This window comes from Prionailurus viverrinus, chromosome D2, assembly GCF_022837055.1.
Source record: "Prionailurus viverrinus isolate Anna chromosome D2, UM_Priviv_1.0, whole genome shotgun sequence".
Classification (NCBI taxonomy): Eukaryota; Metazoa; Chordata; class Mammalia; order Carnivora; family Felidae; genus Prionailurus; species Prionailurus viverrinus.
Genome location: NC_062571.1, coordinates 35,348,308 through 35,374,431, shown reverse-complemented (window position 1 = coordinate 35,374,431; position 26,124 = coordinate 35,348,308). Strand labels below are relative to the sequence as shown.

The 26,124-nt window shown below is 33.1% G+C and overlaps 1 protein-coding gene and 1 non-coding gene across 3 annotated transcripts in view; both read right to left on the bottom strand.

Moving 5' to 3' along the window:
• The window catches only part of ADK (adenosine kinase), a 521,304-nt gene that overhangs the window by 363,594 nt on the left and 131,586 nt on the right, over positions 1 to 26,124 (bottom strand). The window lies entirely within an intron of this gene.
• On the bottom strand, positions 17,010 to 17,125 carry LOC125148481 (U5 spliceosomal RNA). Its single transcript, XR_007145564.1, has one exon. It is a non-coding gene; the product is annotated as a U5 spliceosomal RNA (small nuclear RNA).

Here is a 26,124-nt window from a genome sequence, read left to right as displayed (position 1 = left end):
CAAAACAAGCCTATGAGACAAGTAAGATGAATTCAAATATCCCAATTTTCTAAGACTCAGATTTAGACTCTTAGTGACTTACTTTTTAAACTTTGATTTGGAAATAACTTCAAACTATGGAAACACTAAAGAATAATACAGAGAATACCTATATACCTTTTACCAAGATTCATCAGTTTTTAACATTTTTAACATTTTCCTCTTTTTCTCTATAGATACATATTTAGTTTTCACAAATCATTTAAAAAGATTGTATAAAATGCACTTTTATTATTTATAATATCTCAGTGAAAACCTCCTAAGAAGTTGAAGTTTGTATCTGTGAAATCATTTGATTTTATCAGTTCATATGGATATCTCCAATTCCAATCTAACACAGTTCAAAGCCATGGTCTTCTCCCATTCTTTGTTATCTTTTTCCCATTATGTATCTCTCTTCTTCTCCAGTTAGATCCTTGGCTCTGAGGTCCAGGATAGAATTCAGTACTTATACTGGACAAGCCCCTTAAAGGGCAAAAAATAGAAATCTAGGGGCACCTGGGTGGCTCAGTTGGTTCAGCATCCATCTTAGGCTCAGGTCATGATCTCGTGGTCTGTGGGTTCAAACATTGCATCAGGCTCTGTGCTGACAGCTCAGAGCCTGGAGCATGCTTCAGATTCTGTGCCTCCTTCTCTCTCTGCCCCTCCCCAACTCACACTCTGTCTCTCTCTCTCTCAAAAATAAGCATTAAATATTAAAAAGAGAAATCTAACTGGAAAGGACTGGGGATGGTGCACTGGTAAGAGGGCCTGCTTGATGCGCTCTAAGTCCAAAGCAACAACAGTCTGGGAACTGTGTCTGGGCTTTTTCTTTTCAGGAGTGATTGTGTCTGTTTTGAACTACATTCTCCACATCCCTCTCTTCTGTTTCACAGTCTCTTAAGCACCCCCTCCCCAAATCCCTGCTCTCCAAAGGTGCACACCTATAGAAGCAATAAGAGCTCTACTGAAATATGATGTTTCTTCCTCTACTTATAAGAAATTAGATTTCTAGTATATTCTGTCTCTCAGCAATTCTGAAGGTGCAGGTTATATGTGATTCTATTTGTATCCTTTGTTTTAAGGATGAAGAAATTCAGAGTCATTATCCTCCAAGCCTATTTTAAGTGACTTTTGATGGATTTCTCACAATTGTTAAGTGGTGCATGCAGGATTAGGAGATCCATCCAATATAATTAAGAAAATAATACAATCACATATGATAAAAATAAGAATATTTAGAATAAAACTCCTTATGGCCCAAAACTGAATGAATTTCTTTTTAATTAAAGGTAGCTGTGGCTTATTTTTTTTCCTTTTAAAAAAATGTTTGTTTATTTATTTATTTTGAGAGTAAGAATCCCTAGCAGGCTCTGTGCTGTCAGCACAGAGCACAAGGCAGGGCTCGAACTTACCAACAGTGAGATGATGACCTTAGCCAAAATCAAGAGTTAGACACCTAAACAAATGAGTCACCCAAGTGCCCATGGTTTAATTATTTTTAAGATGCATCCAAAAGAAGCATTCTATAAAGCCAGAAAAACAAAAGAAAATGAAAATGATGACAAAGGAAAAAGGGAGAGAGAAATTAACAGAAATAGCTCTTTAAATTTTGATGTGCAATTGTTTTCTAGCTATCTGATATGAAGCAAATACTACATGAAATGTGAAAGAATTCATTACTATACCCTGTAACTTGTACCAGTCATTCTTATATGGAAAAAACTGTCCTTATAAATAAGATATGGTAAGAATTGGTAAGATATGATAAGATATGGTAAGAAAATGTCCACAAAAGCACCCTTTACAACTTCTAGTTCTAACTTAGTGTAACTGCTTCCCACTTTCACAGTAACTAAAGCTTCTTTTAACCTTCCCCTGGGAGAAAAAAAAAAGAGAAATCGGCATACATCAGGAGGTAAAGATCTCACAATGTGTTAGTATCACCATTGCATAGAAACAAACATCAACAGTTTTGAACATTTCATAGAGAAAGTAAAGTAAGACAAGTAAAATCTTTACGGCAAAACTCAAAAAAGTTTAATTTCCTTAAGAAAGCATTCATAACTTCCAACTAGGGTTTTTGATGTTCTTTCCTAAACTTCTCATCTAAACAAATAATAAATGAAAAAAAATCAGTAATTCTAAACAGATTATACTTATTAAGACCAAATGTTAATAGAATAATGCAAGGAGGGAAATCCATAGGCAAATTGTAAGATTCAAAGCTTTGAAACCTTTTACCACAAATGTTTAGTAAGGTTGAAAAAAATTTGCTTAAATGTCAGTTTGATAAAAGCCAAAGGGACATTTCTCACATGTGTTTATATTTAACCATATTTTTAAAGATGGAAAAGTAACAGTCATTCAAAACTAGGGTTAAGCTATTAGTTCATATGAATTGTAATTTAAAGGTATTTCTCCAAGCTCTAATTTTATTTTCTTTGATAAGAAAACACTTTTAACCATGTGTTGCTTAGGTAAACCTCTATTCAATAATAAAAAGTTTAAAGGTTTAATTCTGTTCATTTATAGGTCTGAAAGGTTTTTTTTTGCATGTAAGATAATCAAATATACCTTTGAAAGCACTTTGTATATAATTACAATAAAATGAATTATTCCTAAATTCAGATGCATGATATGTGTATTTGGTTTCTACCCATTATAAAAACACAACAAAATTTCACTAAACCAATTTACAATTTCCATTAAATAGTAAAACTATTTGACAGTTTTAAACCATACCAAAAAAGCCATACAAGAAAAGGAGAAATAGTGCGGGACAGTGGTTCTCAAAACGAAACATGCAGCTTCCTGGTAAACCTATAGTGCCAGCCATATGCCCACAGGCAGTTCCAAAATACAAATTATACTTTTTACCTCCTGTATTGGTTCATCTGTTATTTCTATCACAGAATCCATGGCTTATAAGGGGGCCTTAGTTTCGCTGATCATAGAAAAATTCTAGAAACATATGTAACAGATACAAAGGGAAAGTATTCAAGCAATAATTAATCATTTTTCTCTACCAAACTTTAGAAAAATATCACTCATCAGGAACACTCAAACACTTAAATCTCTTATCAAAACAGAACATATGGAACTTCTGATTCTGAATAGCATATAGCAGGTCACAGCCAACATCCAGACTGACAACAATCTGAAAGTCATATAAATTATAAATCATTAAAGGTACCAAAGAGCTATAGAAGGATCAAATGAATAAATTTCCAAGGAAGTGGGGACTGTTCAGAGGGTAGGCTAGAACTGGCAGATGATTATCCGACCTGGCTAAATTTGTAGTCAGTAGCATGGGGCTAGAGAGAGAAAATTTGACATTTTGGGGACCTCAAACACACAGCTGGTTTGTCCCATAACACATTTGCTGAATTCTGAAACTGAATGGTAAGCTAAGAAGGTTAACCAAAATCACTTGAAAAGCAGAAAGATCTCTCAGCCTGGCAGGGCTTAAAAAACAAAGACAGGAACAGAAAAGGAACTAAAAACATAACAGGCAAAAATGAAATCCTAGAAGGCATGGAGAATAAAATCTAAAGATAACACAGACACTTTTTCCCTGGGGACTGGGAGAGGACATCTATCTATACTGGTTATATCTAAAGGCTGAAAATTCAGACTGCGGGCTTAACAGAACACTAGGATGGGGGTGGAGAGCAAGGGAGTAAAAAAAGATAGGGATTTCAGACACTATTAGTACTAAAGTGATAAAATTGGAAATTGAGGACCTAAAATAAAAGGTCAGCTTCCCACTTGAGATATTTGCCAAACACTGAAGTGGATCAGGCTGGAGGATAAAGAAGCTGGAAATCTCTGAGAGCACTTCTGATGCTATGTTTCAGAGCTGATGAAACAAAGATCCAGTGGCCTCAATTAAAAGTCCAAGAGGATCAAGCTCTAGAAACAGAGGTAAACAAGGTAGACTGAACCTATCAAAACTGAAAATCAACTTTGATCTAGCTTAATCCTTGATTTTGTTAAGGCAATCAGCTCTCCCTTCACTCCATATCAGTCCCAAAGAGGAAAGGGCAAACACTGGTAGATAATACAATCTAAAGGATCTACATTTCTTACATAAATAATAAACAGCTAATAGTTATGCAAAGAGGCAAAATAATTTGCCTAAAAACAAAAGGAAACAGCAAGAGAAAAGTTTCAGAAATAATACAGACACTGGAAATAAAAGGACTTCAAAATAACTATGATTAGTATTTTCAAGGAAACAAGGAAAGAACTTGATAAAACTTGATAAATAGATAAAAGAATAGAGAATTACAACAGAGAATTAAATATATAAAGAAAACAATACAATAAACATCTAGAACTTAATTTGATATAGTTTAAAAATTCATTGAATAAGTTTAACATTTAATGCAATCCCTATCAAAATATCAACAGCATTTTTCACAGAACTAGAATAAACAATCTTAAAATTTATATGGAACCACAAAAGACCCTGAATAGCCAAAGCAATCTTGAAAAAGAAAACCAAATCTGGAGGCATCACAATTCTGGACTTCAAGCTGTATTACAAAGCTGTAGTAATCAAAACTATATGGTATTGGCACTAAAATAGACACACAGGGCAAAGAAACAATAGAAAACCCAGAAATGAACCCACAACTATATGGTCAATTAATATTTGACAAAGCAGGAAAGAATAACCAATGAAAAAAAAAGACATTCTCTTCAACAACTGGTGTTGGGAAACTGGACAGCAACATGCAAAAGAATGAAGCTGGACCACTTTCTTACACCAAATACAAAAATAAATTCAAAATGGGTGAAAGACCGAAATGTGAGATCTGAACCCATAAAAATCCTAGAGGAGAACACAGGCAATAATCTCTTTTGACATCAGCTGTAGCAACTTCTTTCTAGATATGTCTCCTGAAGCAAGGGAAATAAAAGCAAAAATAAACTATTGAGACTATATCAAAATAAAAATATTCTTTACAGCAAAGGAAACAATCAACAAAACTAAAAGGCAACCTACAGAATGGGAGAAGATATTTGCAAATGACTTATCCAATAATATCCAACATACATAAAGAACTTATAAAACTCAACACCCAAAGCATTGGGTGGCTCAGTTGGTTGAACATCCGATTCTTGTTTTTGGCTCAGATCATATCTCACAGTTTGTGGGGTCAGGTCTCCATGTTGGGCACTGTGCTGACAGCATGGAGCCTGCTTGGGAAATACCTCTCTCTCTCTCTCTCTCTCTCTCTCTCTCTCTCCTTCTCTCCCACTTGCACTGGTGCACACACGCTCTCTCTCAGAAATAAACATTAAAAAAGAAAAACTCAACACCCAAAAAATGATTAATCCAATGAAAAAATGGGCAGAAGACATGAACAGAGATTTCTCCAAAGAAGATATACAAATGGCCAACAGACACCTGAAAAGATGCTCACTATCACCATCAGGAAAGTGCAAATCAAAACTACAATGAGGTATCACCTCACACCTGTGAGAATGGCTAAAATCAAAAACACAAGAAACAACAGGTGTTGGCAAGGATGTGGAGAAAAAGGAACCCTCTTGTACTGCGGTGGGAATGCAAACTGGTGCAGCCACTCTGGAAAACAGTATGGAAATTCCTCAAAAAATTAAAAATAGAACTACCATATGATCCAGAAAATGCACTACCCAAAGAATACAAAGACATTAATTCCAAATGAGACATGCACCCCTATATAGCAGCATTATCTACAACAGCCAAATCATGGCGGCAGTCCACAGGTCCAACAATTGATGAATGGATAAAGATGTGGTACATATGTATGTATGTGTGTGTGTACACACACACATATGTATTCAATGGAATATTATTGAGTTATAAAAAAGAATGAAATCTTGACATCTGCAATGACATGAATGGAGCTAAAGAGTATAATGCTAAACAAATAAATCAGAGAAAGACAAATTCTTATGATTTCACTCATATGTGGAATTTAAGAAACAAAACAAATGAGCAAAGGGGAAAGGGAGAGAAACAAACCAAGAAACAGACTCTTTTTTTTTTTTTTTAATTTTTTTTTTCAATGTTTATTTATTTTTGGGACAGAGAGAGACAGAGCATGAATGGGCGAGGGGCAGAGAGAGAGGGAGACACAGAAACAGAAACAGGCTCCAGGCTCTGAGCCATCAGCCCAGAGCCCGACGCGGGGCTCGAACTCACGGACCACGAGATCATGACCTGGCTGAAGTCGGACGCTTAACCGACTGCGCCACCCAGGCGCCCCTAAACAGACTCTTAATTATAGAGAACAAACTGGTGGTTACCACAAGGGTGTGGGTAAGGGGGGGATGGGTGAAACAGATGATAGGGATTAAGGAATTCACTTGTCATAATGAGCACTGGGTGATGTATGGGATTGTTGAATCAGTATATTGTAGACCTGAAACTAATATAACACTGCATGTTAACTGTAATTAAAATTAAAACTTTAAAAAGACAAAATTCATGAATAAGTTTAAATTTAAACTATTCTCTCTGAATCTTCCTCCTACTTAGCCACAGACATGTTATCAGTCACAGAAGGATGTGGAACAACTGGGAAAATAAAGCCCCGGTTCTCTGGCTAGAGAACCAAAGAGGAGAATTCCAGGGAACCACAAAGAACTAGGGCTCTTAACACATCTAGAAAATACAAAAGACTAATCAAAGAAATAGAAGATATAAAAAAAAACCAAGGAAAATTTCAGTAATTGAAATTTTAGAGCTCACTAGATGGGCTCAATAGCAAAATGAAGAAGATAGAATTAAGACTCAGTACACTTGAAGACAGATTAATAAACATATTCCAGTCTGAACAACAGAGAGAAAAATTATTTTTAAAAAATGATTAAAGACTCATACATCTATGAGATATTATTAAAACATCTAAAGTGTATGTCAGCAGAGTACCAGATGAAGAGAAAAAAAATACAGTGTAGAAGAAAATTTTCAAAAATATAAGTCTACAACTTTCCAAATTTGATTAAAGACACACTCCTACAGGCTCAAAAAGTTCAGAAAGCCCAAACAGTATAAACTCATGGAAATCCATGCCCAGACAAATGAGAAGAATCCAGAGAGTGGAACTGGGTGGAATATCAATATTTAAGAGGAAAAGGACCAACAGAGAGGAAGGGAAGCACTGACCTACCAAAGGGGGCAGAGGGAGTGCCCAGAGAGAGAAAGATATCTAGAAGGAAGGAAGAAGTATCTATCCAGCAGAGTCAAATTCCTTACTAAAGAACATTAAAGGCAAATCTGATTATCAATATGATCCAAAAAAGGATTTCATATTTCAAGTCATCAGGGTAGGCAGCATTCCTTACTGGTTTAGAGCAAAGGTTCTGGTGTCAGACAGACCTGGCTTTAATTTCATGTTCATCTAATTATGACATGGCACAAGTAACCTAAATTCCCTGAGATTAGGTTTCCTCATTTGTAAAACATGGTATTGAAGACCATATCTGTCTTTGCATTCTACCATATTTAAGTATAGTACCTAACAGATATTAGGTACATACATGCCAAAAAAGTTGATAAACAAAAGAATGTTTGGCTGGATAGAAGAACTACGGAAGGATTAAATGACCGTCTTCTTACTATTGCTGTTGCTATTGGATTTTTATGAAAGTACAGATGATCAATCTGTACACATTTTAACAAAATTAAGTTTTTCTTGAGCATTTTTAAAAAACTTTGACATTGATTTGAATTTTCCCTCTATCTCAGATACCTACTGGACACTAAATAAAAACTTATGGCAAAAGAACTTAAAAAAAATAAGAATGTAGAAAATTGTTATTAGGGAAACATTTAACTATAAGACAGATTTTAGATTAATAAGTACACATTATGTTATCTAGTGAGAAAAAACAAAATCAAATTATTTGTGAACTGAGATTAGATTAGGGTGTTCTGAGTTGCTCCTCCTACACCAGGCTCAGAATGAAAAAAAAGTGTGTGTGTCCATGTGTGTGTCTGTGTATGCACATGCAGTGTACTATTTCACTCTTTCATGTCATTTAATAACTCCTTATCTTTCTTTCAATTAATATAAAACATTACCACTCTGTTGTGAAGACTATATCAGTGCCTTAAACATAGTAAACAGTTAATAAATGATACCAACTATCTATGTAACTGGGGAGGAATAACTTGCTGATTTTGCAGAGAATGTTCAATCTGGATACCATCTAAAAAACACACAAATAATTGACATCTTTACAATTTTAAATTCAAACTTCTCAACATCCTGGAAAATATCTGATGCATAACAGTCTTAATCCCTACTCCATTAAATAATGAAAAATAAAATCTATTGCATATCCAAAGGTTACATACTAACCACATAACATCAATGTTGATTCAAAAGCACATATAGCACACAATATTTTCACATTACTGTAAATGAAATTCTCAATTTGGTATTACTTTTTAAAAGTAAAGTTTTGAAAATTTATCAGTATAGAAGTTTTATCTTATGCATGCCTTTGCAGCAAAAGACATTAAAACCAATATGAAAAGTGTTTAGATACTAAAGAGATGTTTTCTTTCATCTTCGAACACTACAAACAGAGATTCCAATAAAGAAAACCACAACTTTGCTGAAGTTTAAAACATCTGGGGAGTATCTTAAGATATTCATTCTTAAGAGCTCCATGTTAAAGAACAGCCTGAAGGGTAGATGATAAATCTGCTCTAAAAGTGGAAGTGTGTTTTTAATCCCACTGAATATAAACAGACTCTTAAAAAAAAAAAAAAAAAGAACTCTAATTCGAAAGCAACGCGCCAAGAGACAAAAATGCTCCATAAAAGGAAACTTTAAAAATAAGCACTAGAGCTCAATTATAAAACAAAAAGAACTTAATTATTAAATAATCATGAGAATATAATGATTTTAGGATATTAGCAACCAGAAAGTAACTGTCAATAAACCTTTGTAATTGCTAACTGAAGAATACTGGGTGATGGGTTCAGATTACAAACATTCTTTTGTAAAAGATGTTTCTCCAGCTATGAATTCTCATATGATAACAATAAACTCTCAGAAAGCTAATGTAAGAAATAAATGGGATAATTTATATTTTTAAAAACTGAAGATGTATCTTTCTTTTACATCAAGTTAATATTAATGCAAAAGTTATTTCATAAACTTTGCATTTACAAATACACGATATAGAATGTATCAAGACATGATACATGAGATCCTAAAACTCATATATATTTTTTTAAAGTAAGTTCTACACCCACCATGGGACTTGAACTCGTGACCCCAAGATCAAGAGTTGTATGTTCTACCAACTAAGCCAGTCAGGTGCCCCTAAAACTCATAATTTGTTTACAGAATTTACAATAAAACTGTCGATAAAGCTTATTAACTGAAGAGAGTATTCAGACTATTTTTAAAACAACCACCAACACTGGACTCAATACAATGTGGAATATATTCTCTTCAGTACATACTGAATTTCAAAAGTAAAAACTTCGAACATCCACCAATTTGGAAGCAAAAGCAAACAAAAGCAAGGTGAAATGACAAAGCCCTGGGTTCCACATTTATTTAGTTACTACAGAAAGAGTGTTACAGTATACCCTACAGGCTATACTGATATATAATTTATAGGTAAATCTGTTTCCCAATTTCAAAGTATGCAATTTAAATATATATTATATTGATAATAAACCAGATTTGAACATTTTTAGTATTTTATAAATGCAAGAACTCTAAAATGAAAATAAAGGACAATTAATCTAATGTAGAACTGATATCTAATTAGACATAATATTCTTTCTGGACAAGAGGGGAGGTCAGAAAGCTTTCTCTATAAAAGGCCAGGTAGTAAATATTTTAGACTTTGTGGGTAAAAAGAAAAACTCAAGGATATTTTTTAGGTGGTTGGAAAACAAGAGATTAGCAAATTTCCAAAAGTACTTTTGCTGATAAAATTAAAAATATAATTGAGTAGTGTTTTGTTTTTTGCTTGTCAGTTTGTTTTGTAATTCAGTTTACTAATAAAAAGAATATAATTCTTTTGGGGAGAATAACATTTCATTTAATTGGTGTTCAAAGTTACTGTTCCCTATCATCAAAAATGACTGCAAATGTTCATCTGTTAACATTGATCTATTATGAGATTTTACATATTTCAACTTTGAAGAAGTCTTTTCACATAGATTCTGCCAAATATTGATACCAATCCACAAGCATATGATTTTTATCGAATATATTCATCACATAAAAGGCATTTATAAAATTCTATTATAGGAGCCTCTTGATATTTGCCTTTTAGCATGTCACTACCTTATAGATTAATCACTTCCAACTCAAAATTAGACGAAGGGTCATCAACTGCGTTGTTAAAGGATTTAAAATAAGGAAGCATCCGTTGCACTGCCATCAAGGTCTGAAAAATACTCCTGGAACTATTGTTTCAGCCTGAAAAATATATCTGCTATAAAGAGTGTAAGAATAGAGATATTACTTCTTGTTTTAACTTCTGACAGAATGAGACATACATAAAGTAGCTTGACATTTGTCACAATTCAAACTACAGTAGTTGCTGTCAAATGACTACCATGGTTAAGTTTCAAATGTAAGTGCTATATAGGCCTCACAATTAAGAAACAATATCAGTATCATTAAGAAACAATATAAAGACTGAAATAAAAGTTAATTTTCAAAGCCATTCCATGTGCTACAATAATTAGTTAATGGAGCGTCTTATCTAGAAAACTCTGAATCTATATTCTTAACTCAAAATAACTGTAGTAATCAAATGGCAGGGCAAGTCAAATAGCTCAAATTTCAGGCAGAAATTTATGGAACTATCTCTTCATGAGATCAAATGAAGTTCACTGTTAATACTACTAGTTCAATAATAAATGAGAGATTCAAATATTTTACAAAATTTTGTGGTTACAATAATACAATGAATAACCAACCACAGGCTTTAAAAACCTTACATTTTCACAAACTTTATAAATATCTTAACTCTTTTTTTTGTTCCATATGTATTTTGTTTCATATGTAACACATCTTAACAGATTATACTTTCAGACATACTGAAATAGTGTTTTCTTAATTTTTTTGAAAATATTCTTGCCTACAGTTGTTTGATACAGACTTTTCATGAAGGCTAATTAATTGTCCAGTCACTTGAAACTCAGTATCACTTCTGTGAATTAAAAAAAAACAACTGATTACTGTCAGTAAATATCTGATGACTCACCAAAAACTAAGGAAAACCACTCAAAATCATTCTTTTTCTTTAATTGACTACTGATGTTGCTACCAATGTCCTCAACTGTTAAAGCAACTATTGCCACCAAAAAACTGACAGTCTTAAATTTATTTTCTCTAAACACATTTCTTTGGCTAATACAACAAAACACAGTTTAATTCACTCAACACTGGTAAATGGCTCTCACTGTTTAGCTAAGAAATTATATTCTCCCAAACCTTACTTTGGGTGCAACCTCATTTTGATTTTTTGTTTGTATGTGCGAAAAACCTCTGCTGTGATAAGCTATTATACTTTAAATTTTCTAACTTGTATAAGAATCGCTTTCCTTGAGTTTGGAATACTGTAAGTGCTTAGCCTGGTAATGGCAATGTATGCAATAGTCTTTTAATAGAGCTTAATAAACACAATGTCTCATCATCTAATCTAATAAAATAACCCATAGTTCACTATCCTGTAAAAATGGGATTCAAAGTCCCCTTTTCTCTTTTTCTTGTTTTGACATGATAGGTATGTACTAGAAATAAAAAATAAAGTGTTATGCCACAGTAACAAATGTGACACTTAAAACACTGTTGAATTACTTTATCACTGGAATGTTAGTATGCCAAGCAGCAGTGTGAAACAATGAGAATGCCACGTCAAATCTTTGCTGTAACTATTCATCCCTGCCGTAGGGGTGGGAAAGCAGCCATAGACAATACATAAATGAATGAGCATGAGTATCTTCTAGTAAGACAGAACTTTAATTATGGACAGTGAAATTTAAATTTCATATAACTTTCACATCATAAAATATTATTCTTCTTTTTACCAGTCATTAAAAATATATAAAAACCATTCTTAGCTTACAGACCACAAAAACAAGTGGTGGGACAAATCTGGCCCATCCCTGCTTTAAACAAGTCACTTATTCTCTTGGGCTCAGCTCACTCTTCTGTCACATGTAAATAATATAATGATTGTTGTACCTATCTACCACAGAGGAAAATGAAAAGGATCATCAAACATACGTGAACAGGTTCTAAAACTATAAAACAATGAGTATCAACTAATTCTATTTTGCATTCACAAAATATTGATTGCACAACATTCAATGTACTTATGCAGGCAGTCAATCCAATTCCATAAAGATAAAAAACAAACACTAAGCATTTACCTGCAAAACAAACAAGCACTTCAGAAAGTCACTATGGATACAAAAAAAACACTTTACCCACAAACTCTTTTAATAAATGTTTTATTTCAGCAACCAGTCTTATTTGAGACTTCCTCTATACAGCTAGCAAGTACACTCTATCTCTTTTTGGTAGCTTCATAGTTTTCCATTGTATAGCTACAACTTAATCTCTACAATAAACATTTAGGTTTTGTCTAATTTTGTTTGCTTTTACAGGTAATATAAAAACAGGGGTGCCTGAGTGGCTCAGTCAGTTAAGCGTCTGACTTCAGTTTAGGTCATGATCTCATAGTTTGTGGGTTCGAGCCCCGTGTCGGGCTCTGTGCTGACAGTTCAGAACCTAGAGCCTGCTTTGGATTCTGTGTCTCCCTCTCTCTCTGCTCTTCCCTCATTCAAGCCTGGTCTCTCTCTCTCAACAATAATAAATAAAAGAAAAAAAAATTAAAAACAAACATTCTTACACATATACAGTTCATAGATCCAAGAGCATTTAAGACATAAGATTTTGATAAATAATATTGATTTGATAAATATTGATACGATTTGATAAATTTGATAAATAAAATGATTCCTTCAAACAGGCTGTGGTGACTTATAGTCCCACGATATTATGAAACTGCTTATTCCCTATAATCCTTGCCATATAAGAATTATCGTAACAGGTTTATTTTCATTCCTCCTATGATTGAGGGTGAACATACTTTCATATGTTTACACACCATTTTATTAACTTTTCTACCCAGCAACAGTTCACAGACATTGCTCATTATTAATATATAATTGTTGTTCTCATGGATTTCTAGAAGCTCTTTACATAGAAATATCTTGGACTATGATGTAGTTGGCAATTATTTTTATCAGTTGGTAAACTGGCTTCTGACTTTATGCAAACTTTTTGCCACATATTAAAAAATATTTTTAATATAGGCATTCATCCACTGCAAGAATGTAAAACCAAAAAGGAATTGCAAATTAAACCCAAAGACTGTAGAAAGAAGAAAATAAGAAAGAGCTGAATATGTAGAAAGAGAAAACAAACATGCTCTATAGGGAAACAACAAAGCCAAAGTTGGTTCTTTGAAAAGGCTAACAAAATTAATGAGCCACTCCCCTTGCAAAGAAGGAACAAATAACCATTACAGAAATACAAAAGGATACTTTTCTCCATAGACTATATAAATATTAAAAGGTCATAGAAAGATATTATGAACAAGAGTATGCCAATGCATTTTAACATTTAGACAAAAATGTACAAATACTTAATCAAGGCTGACATAAGAATAAGTGAAAAAATCTAAAAAGTCCTTCACTTTATTTATTTAGAGAAGAGAGAGAAGGTGCATGCGAGCAGGGGAGGGGCAAGGAGAGAAGGAGAGAATCTTTTTTTTTTTTTAAAGAGGGAGAGACAGTAAGAGAGAGAGCACGAGCGTGGGAGGGGGGCAGGGGGGTAGAGAGAGAGAATCTTAAGCAGGCTCCATGCTCAGCGCAGAGTCCAATGTAGGACTCAGTATCAGCATCATGAGATCATGACCTGAGCCGAAATCAAGAGTCAGACTCTTAACTGAATGAACCACCCAATCGCCCCAGTCTTTCACTTTTTTAATGCAATATTCCCAACAAAGAAAACTCAAGGTCTCAATCACATTATCAGTGAATTGTGCCAAATATTTAAGGCATAGGCAAACCATAGGCACAATTGTACAGAGAGTTAAAAAGGACAGGAACACCAAAAAGAGTATTCCCATTAAAATGAAGACATCTATTCATGAAATGATATCATGAGGATGGTGAAAAGGCCAAGTCAGAGCTGGCATTTACCAACTAAAATAAGTCATAACCTGAATATACAGAGAATTTCTATTAACTGCTAAAAAATTATTAATAGAAAACTGGAAAAAAGAACTTAAACTTGCAATTCACAAAGCAAGTGTATCTAAATGGTCAATATACAAATAAGAATATGTTTAACCTTATTAGTGGTCTGGTCGAGGAAATACAATTAAAACTATAATAAGATACCTCTAGTCACTCACCAACCAGTGTGGCTAAAACAAAAATTTTAAAGACTGAAAATACCAGCGGAACAAATGGAAACTTCAGTCCTGTTGATGGGAATATAAAACTTTGGAAATCTCTCTTGGTAGTATCTAGTAAAGTTTAAGACAAGCACACCCAGTGACCCAATATTTCCATTCCTATTTATAATTCCAACAGAAATGTGTGTACATGAACACCAAAAGACACATACAAAAATGTTCATTACTAGCATTGTTTGTAACAAAGCCAAACCCAAAACAACCCAAATACCCATCAACAGTAGAGTATAAAATTAAATTGAGACAGATTTGTACAGTGGAATTGGATAGAGAAAAGAAAATGAAGAAAGCACTACTATATGCAACAATGTGGATAAATCACACAAACCAAGATGAGCCAGAGAAGCCATAAACAAAAAAATATATACTATATGATTTCATTTATTTAAAGTTCAAAACAGCAAAGCTAATCTCTGGTGTTGTAAGTCAAGATAGTGGATACCTTTGGGGAAGGAGAGGGCCAAGGGTGCTTCTGGGCTTCTGGCCAAGTTCTATTTCTAGAACTGGTTGGTAGTTAAACAAGTATGTTTACTTTGAGGTAATTCTTTCAGCTGTACACTTATGATTTGTATACTTCTTTTACGTGTGTTATACTTCAATTCATAAAAAGTTAATAAAAGAAGAATGAATGTTGAGTTTTGCAAATGCATTTTTAGCATCTATGAAAAATAATCATTTAAAATCTCTCTAAAAATTAAATGGTAAAATCAAATCTGGGTCCAATCAAAAGATCAAAACCACATAGTAAGTTAAATGGAATTTTAACATAAAGAATTATTAACTATGATAAAAAAAGAAAGGTCCATATGGTATTCTAGGACTGAATGAAAAGTACCCAAGGAAGGAAAAATTTATGAAGGATCAGACCTCTTTTGAGAAAGTGTGGGTCAGCCACCAGATAGTAGAGTTCATTGGTTTAGTTGGTCTGGGGTTACTAAGCAAACAACAGAAACCCTCTGGGAAGCAGTTGGAGAGCAGGGTAAAATCATATTAATAGATTCCCTAATTCTGAATTATCCTTTCATTTTGGAATAAACCCTACTTGTACTACTAGTCTCTTGATATATCACTGTATTTAGTTTATATTGCTCTTAATTTATCATTTGTGGCTCTTTGTATCTAGTAAAGTATTAAAAATGTATGTTTGTGTATTAATTTTGTAATTACCCACCAAGTAAATGTTGGTTTCTAATTATTTTTCACTTCTTTGTTTTACAAAAATACAGTACTTTCATCTGCAAATAGCATTTCCTTTGTTTACCATTTTTATACCTAACGTATTTTTATCAGAGTATTATGGTCTGACTTTTGTTTTTAAAAAGTCAACCTTGTCTGCTGGGCTGAGAATATGAGGAAAGCAGCCAAGGGTGGAAGGAGAGAAACTAGGTTAAGAGGCCATTGTAATAATTCAGGCAAAGGATAATGGTGGCACAAAGCATAGGACAGATGACTACAGCAGTGTAGATGGTAAGAAGTGTTTAGATTCACGATATAGTTCAAAGGTGGTTCAGTAAAATGTGTGAAGGACAGGATATGTGCTATAAGAAAAAGAGAAGTACCAAGAATACCTTTAAGGTTTTTAGTCTAAACAACCAGGACAGAGTTGCCATTAAGTGAAACAGAGAAGGCTGTAGGTGGAACAGGTTTGGGACAGTGGGGAAAATTAGGAGTTCAGCTTGGATTTGTTGAGTTTAGACTATAAAAAATCCAAGTGCATTCATTAAATAAATGCTGGAAGAACAAATCAGTCAATCTTTCAAACACTACTGATTCCCCAATACTCCAAAACTGCGATGAGTAAGGACACAAAGAATTATGCCATAACATACACTCTACTTCACTACAAAGAAATGATTCTGTGAGACCCACAAAAAGGATAGACTTCACAAAAGGAACTATCCTTCCATGGCAGGAACTGGCCTATATAGCCTGACTGCCATGTATAAAAAGAACGAAAATGCAGGCTTTCCTAAGGCAGAACTAAAGGCCCAAATTCCCCTCCAGTATATTGCACATGATCTTTGTTAAAAAAAAAAAAAAAAAGAGTAAAGAACTGGTATTCTTGGTATAGCAGGCAACACTAAGCTCATAAGAGTTCTAGATAGAGACAAAGAAATGCAGAGAGAGAGGCAGACAGACAGATAGATGTTAAATGTTAAATAAATGTTAAATAAATAAATATTTAATAAATAAATAAATCTGAGAAAAAGGAAAAAAAAAATCCCATAGTTCATGGTGCTATTATAGTTCATGACTAGTGATATTCAGTGCCCAAGAAAGACTTGGCAAGTTCACCTCAAAAAAGACAACTTGCATAAAAAATACAAATTCTAAGATCTTCATATTTTTCAGTAATGATATATATATCTATCTTATTATTTTAAGTATTATATATATATATATATATATATATATATATATATATATATATCTTATTAGTAGTAGTAGTAGTAAGCCCTGCAAGCGCAAGGCCTCAAAAAATTGGGTCAACACTAAGAATCATTCCTCTCCAAGGAAATCTTTAGTAAAAAGCAAAACATTTATATGATCTGAAGAAAAAACAGAGTATCAGTATGATATATTTTTAATTATTCCATATTATCTCCTTTCATTCCTACAAGAAAAGTCATGAGGAAAAAACTTGTATAGATAAGAAAAATGAAGTATGCAATCAGTGTGACATGTATAAAGGTAGCTAATATTAGAACTCGTATCTCTCATCCCCTTTGCCAACTATCCACTCTCAAAGAATTTCTAATTTTGTAAAGGTGTAATACTAAATTACATATGAGGTGGTAACAACAACAAAACCTATGAAAAATTTAGCACATTATCAAAATCCCAGTGATCTGTTCTGCAGAAAAGAAAAATCTACCTTAAAATTCATATGGAATCTCAAGAAATAGCCACCTTAAAATGCATACGGAATTTCAAGGGACCCCCAAATAGCCAAAATAAGCTTCAAAAAGAAGAACAAAGTGAGAGGACTCACACGTCCTGATTTCAAAACTTACTATAAAGCTACAATAATCAAAACAGTGTGTACTGGCAAAAAGACATATAGACCAATGGGATGGTACAGAGAATCCAGAAATAAACCCTCACATACATGGTTAAATGATTTTTGACAATGATGCAAAGACCATTCAGTGGGAAAACAGGGTTTTTCAACAATTGGTGCTGGGAAAACTGGATATTTACATGCAAAAAATGAAAGTGGATCCGTATCTAACACCATATAGAAAAAATTAATTCAAAATGGATTAAAAATCTAAATTTTAAGAGCTAAAACGATGAAACTCTTAGAAAAAAAAACATAAGGCAAAAAGTTTTTTGAATTTGGCAATGATTTCTTGGATATGACACCAAAAGCATAGGCAATAACAAAAACAGACAAATTGGACTTCATGAAAATTAAAAACCTTTGTATATCAAAGACAGCATCAACAGAATAAAAAGGCAACCCACAGGATGGGAAAAAATCTTTATGAATCACTTATCTAATAAGGAAATAATATCCAGAATCTATAGAGAACTCCTAAAATTCAACAACAATAAACAAACAGCCTGATTCAAAATTGGGCAAAGGACTTGAATAAACATGTCCCCAAAGAACATATACAAATAGCCAATAAGCACAAGGATAGATGTTCAACATCACTAATCATCAGGAAAATGCAAATCAAAATTATTAGTACCTCACACCCATTAGGAAGCCTACTATTGAAAAACTAGAAATAACAAGTGTTGGCAAGGAAATGGAGACATTAGAACCCTTATGCACAGTTGGTGGGAATGTAAACTGGTATAGCCACTGTGAAAAAAGGTACAGTGGTTCCCTCAAAAATTAAAAATAGAATTATCATATGATCCAGCAATTTCACTTTTGGGTATATACACCAAAAAACTGAAAGCAAGGTCTCAAAGACATATTTGTACATTCACATTCATAGCAGTATTATTCACAAAAGCTAAAACATGGAAGCCACTCAGGTGTTCACTGATGGATAAACAGATAAGCAAAATATGGTGTTTATGTACAATGCAATATTATTCAGCCTTAAAAAGGAAGGAAATGCTGACATAGGCTACAACAGGGATGAACTTTAAGAATATAATACTAAGTAAACTAAGCCAGGCACCAAAAGACAAATAGTATATAATTCCATTTATAGTCGAAATCATAGAAAAAGCAAGTAGAATGGTGGTTGCCAGGGGATAGAGGAAAGAGGGGAAGAAGAGTGATAATTTAATGGGTATGGAGATTCAGCTATTTAAAAGAGTTATGAGATGGGTGGTGGTAATGGCTGCACAAGAGTATGAATGTATTTAATACCACTAAACCTACACTTAAAAATAGTTAAGATGGTAAATTTTATGTTATGTGTATTTTACCAAAATTAAAAAATGGGAAAAGTTAAACAAATATAAAAATAAGGTTTTAAAAAATCAGTACTTTAATAATCGCAATACTTTCCCCAGTTACTAAAAATTATCATTAAGATTTGACCATTGCTAGGTTCTTCAAAAAATAAAAAATAGAATTATCATATAATCCAGTAATTCCACTACTGGGTATTTATCCAAAGAACACAAAAACACTAATTTGAAAAGATATATGCACCCTTATGTTTATTGTAGCATTGTCTACAATAGCCAAATTATGGAAGCAACCCAATGTCCACTGACAGATGAACGACCACAGAAGATGTGATTATATATAATATAATGGAATATTGTTCAGTGATAAAAAGAATGAAATCTTGCCATTGGTAACAACGTGGATGGATCTAGAGGGTATAATGCTAAGTGAATAAGTCAGTCAGAGAAAGAGAAATACCATATGATTTCACTTATATGTGGAATTTAAGAAACAAAACAAATGAACAAAGAAAAAAAGAGACAAACCAAAAAAAACAATGGACTCTTAAATGTAGAGAACAAACTGATGGTTACCAGAGGGTAATGAGTGGATGGATAGGTAAAATAGATGAAGGGGATTAGGAGTACAGTTATTAAACTGATGAGCAGTGAATAATGTATAGAATTGTTGAATCACTATATTATACACCTGCAACTAATAAAACACTGTGTGTTAACTATCCTGGAATTAAAATTTTTAAATAAATTAATTTAAAAAAATATGCTAGCTTCCCACTTGCCTATAACTCATAACAACCTACATGATGCTTTGGTAGAAAATGCTTTCTTTTTGTTATATGTGACATCAGGATTATTATTTGTTTTTATCAGCTGAAGATAATAATGAGCAAAATATTTCTATATCCTTGAGCATATATTTTACATACAGGCAATAAAATGTATTACAAAACAGTTTCCATTTTAAGTTTGTTATTTGGCAGAAAATCTCCCACAGTGTTCAACTTATTATTATTATTTGCTGCAGACTCTTCCTAAAAGCAAGAGGCAGCCCATTTTCTCCAGATGACTCATTAACAAAAGTCACAGTAGAATGAAGTGTTCCAACTTGAAATACCAATAGCTAAATATAACCTCTTTCACAACATTAGAAAATGCAGTGCCTCTCTTTAGTCTATAAGAGCAATCTTCAAGGGTCACCTTAACAAAACACATTTAGCACTTTAGGTGATCAGCAAGAAGAAAAGCCTGGAATGATGTATAATTTTTTAAAAAGAAAGCATTCAGCAAAAATGGGGAAAACTTTGTAAATCACAAAAAAAATGAATTTTTTCTCCTTCTATAAGTAAAAACACATTTCTATCATAAAAGCATTTAATACCTTAGAATATGAACACTGGTCACAAATATTAAAATTTATCTACTCGTCCCTAGTGTAAACTGAAAGGCTTTTTCAGCCATTAAACAAATGAGAATCCTATCATAGATATTTCATTTGAGATTACTCTTTTGACAAAGAACAGTGATATACATTGTAAATCTTACAAAAATATTAAACCAAACTATTTTTTCTAGATATTTATCTTGCATATAAGTTTAAAATGTGAAAACAGTATCTGAAATTACTAATAAATACTACTGTTTAATTTTTCAAAAAAGCAATAAAAAAAAAAACCTAACACAAAACCAAGAAAACACAGTAAGTAAAAAAAAAAAAAAAAGATGAAGTAAAAAAAGGCAGTCTGACAAATTGAAGATAACTCTGAGACAGACAAAGGGAAGAAGAACTGAAGAAAGAAAAATCTGACAGCTTTTGAGCCCTTAGAAGTTTAGTCATCCCTAAGGCCCAACTGTAACCATATTTTTGTGTGAGTGCACCTCAGTGACTTGAGTTACTAAATTCCTTTGTTAGCCAAAGCTAGTGCTAGTTAGGTTTCTTGTCACATGTAGCCAAGAATCCTAATAGAATTTAGAAATATTATTTTAAGAACAACTAAACTACTAATTGTCCATGTATCTACAGAAATATATCAATTTTCAGGTGTATTATGACACCATACATTTCATCTTCTCTCCTTTTTCCATAAAGGAGAATTTTTTCCCCTTTATTTTATGAGGTGAAGGTCTTTTAAAAATCATCAAGGGAAGATTCACTACAGGAGATTGCTTTAGAGCCAATTTTTTTGAAAAGCACCAATTTAAGAAAGTAAACTGATAGCAACCTTCCTGAAGTACTCCCCTCTCTAAAAAATGCAGTACTGTTTTTGATAGAAAAATTAGTTACAAAAGAATAGGCAATAGGAGTATTTTATTCTCATTAGAATTACTGATGATCTTCTTATTTTTCATTCTATTTTACATGTTTTCCAAATTCTTACCAATCAGAAAGAAACATGCTATTTTGTAATAAGACTACATTTTAAGTAATTTTAACTCTCATTATGGCTCAAAGCACATATTTACTTAGGCTTCATCTTCACATAGTTTTGAGAGTGAAATGTTTATTCAGTCCACTTCAACAAATATTTATCAAATATCTACTATGTGTAAAGCAAAGTATCATAACAAAATGATACGCAGTTCATGAAAGAAGCCACAAACTTCAGACTTTATATAGTACAGATATGTGTGTATTTGAGTGTGTGTGTGAGGGGTGTCGGAGTTGCAATAAAGTTTATTCTATTTTTATTATTTTTTATATCTTTTAAGTTGCAATAAAGTTTAATCCAGGCTTTATTACACAACATCATGGTTCAATTCAACAAAGAAGTAGAAACTATTTCATTATGATATTTTCATTTCCTAGATGACATAATTTTCAAACTAACCATCCTCCCCCCATTCAACTGCAATACAGGGTTAAAAAACATTACTTACTTTTCATATAAATAAGTTCTTAAATAATTTAAGAAAAAATAACTTCCATGGATATTAAGAAAGAAAAGTGAGATGACAATGTTACCCTGTTTTGATCCTATTTTCCACTATATTAGTTATCAAGGTTCCATACCAAAGGTATGTAAAGAGATACCTCCAGTAACTCAAACTCACTATAATATTTTAATAGTCGATAAATAGGCAAAAAACAAAAAACAAAAAACAATGATATTTAGGTGAAGAATTCTATAGTCAAGTTTTTAAAGTTTACTTCCATATACTATGGTCACTTGTTTTTTAAACCACAATACTGATTTACATGACCCCTAGCAAAGTTTGTTTTCTGTACCGGAAAATACGAAAACCGAAAGTTTGAAAACTATATAAACTCAAGAGATTCTACTAGATGGGCAAGTCCTAGAACTTCCACTGTGCCCCCTCCCAGGACGCAGGATATAACTGAGCTGTTGGGCATTCAAGGAAGGCTTGATAAATGAAAAGGTCTCAAAGCTCACAGTTGGCCAAGGTGTTTAAAGAACATATTTCTAAATACATACATACATACATACATACATACATACATACATACAAGCATAAAATATCTTGGATTGGCATAACTACTCTCCCAAGCTGAGGATACCCTGAGAAATCATTCCTCTCACTCACTTTTTACACCACTAAGTCTGTTGATTCTACCTCCCAAAGAGCCTGTGTTGCACCTGTGTTGTTGTTGTTGTTGTTATTGTTGTTGTTGTTTTCAATTTTACTGACACATTTCAGGACCTCCTATTTCTTATTGGACTATTCCAACAGACTAATAGATAGGCCTTTATGATTCCAGAAAGGCTTTGCTCTAATCCATTTTTCACAATGTCTAATCAGTTAACTCTCCTATTTAACATCATCCCTATCACCCACTAAAAACAAATCCAAACTTCTTATCAGTGCATACATGTAATACAACCTGGTTTAATGTGTTTACATCTGCTAAAACCACTCTCAGTTCCCCAACTCAGGCACTATGATTCAGTCATATTGAGGTGTTCCCACAAAATGCTTTCTCATGTCTGCATGTCTTTTGCAAAGCCTGTTCACAAGCACAACCATGCCACATACATACCTTCCTATCTGTGTATCATTTTCTTCTCACAAGCATCATACTTGTCTTGAAAGACTCAGCTTAAGGCATCATCTTCTTTGTGAAGCCTACCTTGTTAATATTCCAATCCTAAACTAGGTATCTCTCCTATATGCTCTCAGAGGTCCCTTTTCAAGTAATTGTCATAACACTTATCACTTGTTTATAGAATTACTTGCTGTGTGATTGCTCAGAATTCTATGTGATTCAGTTCACTCATCTGTACAGTTACTAATATTATCTACACTGAGGACTTTTATAAGAATAAATCCAAGGGCGGGGGCGGGGGGAACATATCTAGGAAGTGCCTAACACTTAATAAAAGTTCTAGAAAATGACAGATGTACTATGTCATTAATACTTTTCTCAAAGGCAAACACCTTAGCACTCATCTTCCATACTCTAGCAGCTATTCCAGTACTTGGCAAAAAGTAAGTTGCTATACATTTGTAAAGTGAACAAATCCACATTTCAGAAGGATGACTCTTGTAGCACTATAGAAGGTGGAATTGAGAAAGTCCTGCAACAGATCCTTCAGGACCTCAGGAAGAAGGAAGAAAATCGCTTTTAAGGTATTCTGAAAACTAAATAAATACACACTACACAGAGACTCACAATATTTTGTGCTTCAACTGAGAATTACTACTTAAAGAAGCTTCTCTTAATTAAGATGGGGATGAAGTGGTTGGATGGGAATCCAATCTCTCATGTGTTGATGGGATAGAAAAGGCAAAAAGAAAGAACCACTGGAGAAATGCAGCCAGAGAAGAAAGGGCTACAAGATTCAATGCAAGAGATGGTGACAGGGGCAATAAACAGGAGAGTAGCAAAAAGGGGTGAGATTTGAAAGACATTTCAAATGGTAAATAAGAGCTAGCAAACAATCTGCTTGTTTAGGGAATAGGATCAAAGATGACTGAAAGCCTCTAGTATGGCAAAATAAATTGTGACAAAAAGTCAAGAAGCAAGGCACGCAATTAAACTGACCCAGGTTTAGAAACTGACAAGGTCAAAAGGGAGAGAGAATTGAAGGCAATGGCAAAATGTAGTTGAAGCAACTGACCATGCCACTCAGGCTAAATAAAGAGAATAAAGTAAAAATACAAAGGAACTAAACAGGAAGCTGATACAAAATTTTTTAAAGCAGTTGAGGCAGGGAATAGGTTCAGAATGTGGAAAGAGGGTTGCTCAAGTGGAATGGAGATAAGGGTAGTTATAATAGAGGAGTTTAAGGAAGTGTGATAACTGGTGCTGGAAATATCATCCACAGGAAAGTTAAGAAGATACAAGAAAAAAGAGTATTTGTAAAACAGGTACCAAAGTTTTCAAAGAATGTGAAGAGATCTAAAAGGATGACACTCAAACCTTTGCTAAGTATGATCTAGTGTTTGCCTTATTGACCTAAGAAGTTAATTAAAGCACAATCCTATTTCCTCTAACTTATCAGTGTCTTCCAGAACAAGGCTTCCCTAATTTTCTGCTATTTTTTTCAATGGAAACTTCAATTTGTCATGGCCAGAGAGTACATTCTACAATACAGTGACTTTCATATATTGTAAAACAAAAATAACAGCAAAAGAAGTCTGATTTGACACTAAACAACACATTAATAATCTTATAATAGAAGCTATCAATGAACAATTATTCATTCCACAGTTTCTGGTAAGAGAATGATTTAAATGAAAACAAGAAAAAAAACATGCATATATTTGATATAGTTGTGAACATTTACATAAAAATACATGTTTTCTGGGAAACTTCAGTGTGTTACCATTATACATTAATGATTATTCTTATTGCTATGTACAGCTTTAAAACAACAAAACAATTTCTTATTAAGGTGGTTAAATCCAACAAAGGAATAAAACTAAATCTTACAACCCTTAAAAGCTTAAGGGAATTATTACAATTTATAGCCACTGATAATATTTTAGTACATTTTATATGATCCAACTACAGTGTCTTTTCATAAGTACACTGGAATCACCATGCAATTTTAATCCATATGCTTAAACCTCTTTCACAGTTTACAGGAACAAAGCAGTTTTGATTCACAAACAATGCCCTGCAGTCAAATACGCTCATGAGGTATTAATTTACAACTTCATCTGTGATCAGTTAAACTCCATGTGAAATCTTAAACATCCTTAAAAAGCTCACCACAAATAGTTCAATAAGAGATTTTTTGGTTAACATTACTTTAACAAAAAACATATAAGATTAAATTCTATTGTAAAATAAAACCAAATGCCACTTGCTTTTAAGGATAAACCACTAACAAAACAATCTTTTAAACTGTCACCTTTTGCATCTAAAATATTAATTAAAAATGTAATGCCAGTATCAAAAACATATGCTTCAAAGTTTTAGCAAAAGAGTCACAGATAAAAAGAAAAACCAATTTCATGAAGAAAATGTACATACTTCAACAAATAAGATGTTTCTTTAATCAGTCCTAAGGGCCAGACTTATTAAAATGTCAGGTCAACCTGAATCATACCAAAACAAAAGATTAAAATCATCAGCTTTACCAAACAGCTAAAATGTCAGATCCACATAAGTTATGGACAAAGATAACAATAATGAAAGAGCATGATATAAATATCCAATTCAGCTTATTTTAGCAAAAACAATAATCACTAACTTCTCAGAAAACTGCAGTTTTAAGCTTTAATATTTATATAATTTGAACTTTAGAATGTTTACTAAGAATATTTTTTAGCTAGATATAAGTAATACTTATTTTCATTGTTTTTTTAAAGACAATCAGAGGAATTATTACCTCATATAACAAAACATCCAGGGCTACAACAGCTCTGGGATTAATTTACAACTCAATATCACTTGAGGCCTCAGTTCTATCCATGTTTTCCCTGTGTCATCCTTAGTGTGATGGCTTTTCTTCCTTAATGGTTCAAAAACAGCTACCATAGTTCCAAGTATCACTTTACCTAATGTCCAAAGTTCTGAAGAAAGATTGCCCCTTCTGTATGTCTAGCAAAAAAATAAATAAATAAAAGGAAAACTTTCCCATTAAACTTCTCAACTGTTGCTGCCCACTTGTTACTAAATCAATCACTGGCACAAAGGGAATGAAATAACCATGATTGGCTTAGATTAATTCAGATTCAGCCCCTGAGGGAAAAGAAGAACCCAGCTTCCCATAAAGCATA